The sequence below is a fragment of the Anabrus simplex genome, chromosome 3, assembly GCF_040414725.1.
Source record: "Anabrus simplex isolate iqAnaSimp1 chromosome 3, ASM4041472v1, whole genome shotgun sequence".
Classification (NCBI taxonomy): domain Eukaryota; kingdom Metazoa; phylum Arthropoda; class Insecta; order Orthoptera; family Tettigoniidae; genus Anabrus; species Anabrus simplex.
The window spans coordinates 490,769,838-490,774,122 of NC_090267.1; the positions used below are offsets into that span (position 1 = coordinate 490,769,838).

General features: G+C 45.3%; 1 non-coding gene across 1 annotated transcript; it reads right to left on the reverse strand.

The window, feature by feature from the left end:
* Window positions 1-405: 405 nt before the first annotated feature.
* TRNAI-UAU (transfer RNA isoleucine (anticodon UAU)) lies at window positions 406-495 on the reverse strand. Its single transcript is given in 2 exon segments — window positions 406-441; window positions 458-495. It is a non-coding gene; the product is annotated as a tRNA-Ile (tRNA).
* Window positions 496-4,285: the final 3,790 nt, after the last annotated feature.

Genomic DNA, 4,285 nt, shown 5'->3' on the forward strand with positions numbered 1-4,285 from the left:
ATATATATTTATTTTCAATTGTCCCTTGCACTTCATGTTCGGTTTTCCCCCGGACCCGACGAGGCTGACGTATTTGAGCACCTTCAAATACCAGCGGATTGAGCCAGGATCGAACCTTCCAAGTTGATGTCAGTCGGCCAGCGCCTCAACCGTCTGAACCACTCAACCCGGCAAGGAGAAGAGGAAGAGGAGGAAGAGGAAGACGAGGAAGACGAAGAGGAAGAAGAAATTTAATGCCCGCGGCTTACGTTATACACAGCCCTGAATTTCACAGTTTTGATAATCTGCGATTGATCTTTAGAGGCTTAACTCTACCTTCACCTGCTATTCTCCAAACATAGACGATGATCACCTTCAGACCATAATGCGAGTTCAGTGCACATTATGTTCTTTTTACAAAAATTCTTCCCCAGGTGAGGCTCGAACTCACAACCCCGGCATTTCTCGGTTACTGTCTTATAAGTACCGTGCGCTAACCAATTGCGCCACTGGGGAACACTAACAGGCTTGTTTCAAACTTTGCCTATTCTAGTCATAAATATTGCACTCTTCGACATTTATTCTGTACGCCTAACTCCAGATTGTGTCCGTCTATAGTATTCAGAAATATGAAGAAAGCATTCAAACCGCAATTGCAATATTTGTCACGTCCTCACGCAATTTATCGATTCTCACCTCAGCCATCCTCGAAGTGGTTTTCCGTAGTTTCCCACTTCTCCTCCAGGCAAATTCCGGGATGGTACCTAACTTAAGACCACGGCCGCTTCCTTACCAAATCTTTGTCTATCCCTTCCAATCTTACCATCCTCCCATAAAGCCCTTGTTCAGCATAGCAGGTGAGGCCACCTGGGCGAGGTACTGGTCCGCCGTTCCAGTTGTATCCCCGATTAAATGTCTCACGCTCCAGAACATTGCCTTTGCGGCGGTGGAGGTGGTATCCCTCGCTGAGTCCGGAGGAGAAACCAAACCTGGACGGTAAAGTGGCTAAACAAAATTAAAACTAGTTTAGAATATCCCACAAATTCACGTTTTGATCTTCATATACGGCAGTTTCTCGACACTCTAGTTACATGCTGTTAATATAAACTTCCGCCTGGCTGCTGGCCTTCTGACCGCGACTTGGCAGGTTCCATCCTGGCTCAGGGTTGTGGTGTTTGAAGGTGATCAAAGACTGTACGTCAGCCTCGTATAGGTAGACAAAATTCCGGCACCTCGGCGTCTCCAAAAATAGTAAAAATTGTGGAACGTAAAGTCAGTAACATTAACATTATTAGCACTGTACCAGCGGTGCATCTTCCTCGGCTATTTAAATTGGGTGCCTTCTCTACGGCCATCTATGCCAACGGACATGAACTTTAAACTCCCAAAAACTTTCTTCTTCGAGGGTGAGATGGCTCCGGCATCTATTTACTCATGACATCTCATGGACTAGAAACAAACTACTGTAATAGCTCAGGAAATTTCATTTTTGTTATTGCTAATAAAGGAGTGTTTTATTTAATGTACCAAAGTTGTCAACACATCAGCTGGTTCCTCCTCTATTGTAATCTATCATATGCTTGTAAATATGTTCTCTAGCCAATCAAACTCGAGAGTGTGTATGGGAATTCAGCCTATCAACATAGTGTAGTTCAATTTAATCTGGAACTTTCCCTTACAGAATTATATAAGCAGGGCGCTTTAGGGCCGTCTTGTCTGAATTGCTCCAGTGCTTGGGAGTGCGACTTGACGGAGGACTAGGGGGGCAAGCAGCGCGGCCTGCTTGAAGAACATCGAGTGATACAAGGTAACAGCAGAATTTACCTAAACATGTGATCGTCCCTGCGGGTGGAGTGAGGGGAAGGTTTCAGCCGTTTTCAAATGTAATTTTGTAATTGGGTGATTTAAATATAGGATTTTCGGCGAAGTCTTAGGACACTAGTTCTGTTCCCTATTGGGAAATACATAATGTAAGAGAACGCGAGTGGCGATCCTCTGTCGCCTCCCATTCAACCATTCAATTGGGTGCCTAAAGTTTTCAACATCTAAATTTTGAAAATCTTGTCTTGGCTTTAAACGTTCCTCCACGGGGCGAGTTGGACATGCGGTTAGGGGCACGCAGCTATGAGCTTGCATCCGGGGGATAGTGGGTTCGAATCCCATTGTCAGCACCCCTAAAGATATTTTCCCGTGTTTTCCCATTTTCAAACCAGGTAGTACCTTAATTGTCCGCCTCTGTGGTGTAGTGCTTAGTGTGATTAGCTGCCACCCCCGGAGGGCCTGGTTCGATTCCCGGCTCTGCTATGAAATTTGAAAAGCCGTATGAGTGTTTTAATGGGGTCCAATCAGCCTTAGGAGATCAATTGAGTAGAAGTGGGTTCGATTCCCACCTCAGCCATTCTCGAATTGGTTATCCGTGGTTTCCTACTTCTCCTCCAGGAAAATGATGGGATGGTACGTAAGGCCATGGCCGGTTCCTTCCCTCTTCCTCGTGTATCCCTTCCAATCCTCCCATCCCCACCATAAGGCCCCTGTTCAGCATAGCAGGTGAGGCCGGCTGGGCGAGGTACTGGTCCTCCTCCCCAGTTGTATCCCAGACCCAAACTCTCACGCTCTACGACACTACCCTTGAGGCGGTGGAAGTGGGATCCCTCGCTAATTCCGAGTGAAAAAACAACCCTGGAGGGTAAAGAGATTAAGAAAGAAAGAAAGAAGTATGTTCATTTACTTCTCTATCAAAGAGAGACATTAACCGGAGTGCGCCAGGGAGCCGAAAGCTGGCGCCACGTTCTTAAAAGGTCAGATCGAGGTAAACATGTGTTGGAATTGTAAAGCTTGTGTTGTCAGCGCCAAGCCCTCTGCCGTCAAAGGGTGTGGTATCCCTCACTTTACAGCAAGTAAATGATGGGCCCTTCACCTTAGTTGTCTTCTACCGTTCTTCCTCCCCATTAATCTCCCTTGCTCCCACGATAAAAGCACCTCATTTCAAATGTAAATGTAGAGTTCAGATTGTGCTGTCCGCAGCGTCCCGATTCTACACCGGGCCGAGGATTTGATATGCGTATTGATTCCTCTGTGTCCGACTCCTTGGCTGAATGGTCAGCGTTGACACTTACGATTCAGAGGGTGCCGGGTTCGATTTCCGGCTGGGTCAGGGATTTTAAACGCGTGTGGTTAATTCTTCTGGCTCAGTGACTGGTCGTTTGTGTTTTGCCAACGCTTTCCCACTCCTAGCCCTTTCCAGTCCTATCGTCGCCATAAGACCTATCTGTGTCGGTGCGACGTAAAGCAACTAGCAATAATAATAATAATGTTTTGTAAAAAATATATTATGATCTACCTTTTGGTTTAAGTTTTATTACTGAAATGTGGGCAAAGAAAATAAATAGCGAAATTATTGACGAAATAAAATGAAAATAACGAAAGAAGATACCAAAATAACTTTTTAAATGACGAAATTTTGCAAATAGCTACACCAAAATGAGTACCAGATTAATTCCTGGGGGCAAAGGCGGCCGGATGTAGAGCTAACCACCCTACCCCATCACGTGCCGCGGTTAACAATGGTGGAAGCCTTTACCTTCCACTCCTACAAGGGCCTTCATGGCCTGTACGGAGGTGACTTTGTCTTTGTCTATTATGCAAAAAGAAATCACCGCAACAGTTACCCCTAATCATTGCCCTAGAGGAGTGGGACACGCATCGGCAGGCGGCACAATTCCCGTCCTCGCCGCTAGATGGGGTCTCTTTCATCCCATTCCTGACCCGGTCGAATGACTGGAAACAGGCTGTGGATGTAATGTTGGCCGGCAGGGTAGAGAAGGTGGTGCTATACAATTTCTAATCACTAAATTGCGTGCCGGAAGCCTGGATTAGAATAGAATAGAATAGAATAGAATACTCCCGTCCCCCAATTCCGGATCGTCTGGAGCTGGGGAGAGAGCATTCGTTTATTGCAATTCCTTGAATTATGATACATGGCTTACAATACCCTCTTACAATTATTGGCTGTTACTATACTGAATATGAATTATTTTGTCCTAGACATTAACAATATTATATAGTCTAGGACAACATGTATCTTCCCTACCTTATCTTACTAATTGAACGAATTTTTATTTATTACGTTATAACATTAAAAGAAAAGTTAGAATCAAAATGACAAATTTACATTAAATATATACTACATCTAACCTAAATCTGTCTGGTCGCGACATCCCCCCTGGTGAGGAACTCCTACCACCCTTCCCAGGGATGTCACGACCAGACCCGTCTCATGAGGCTCCGAAATCGAAACCTCGTAGAC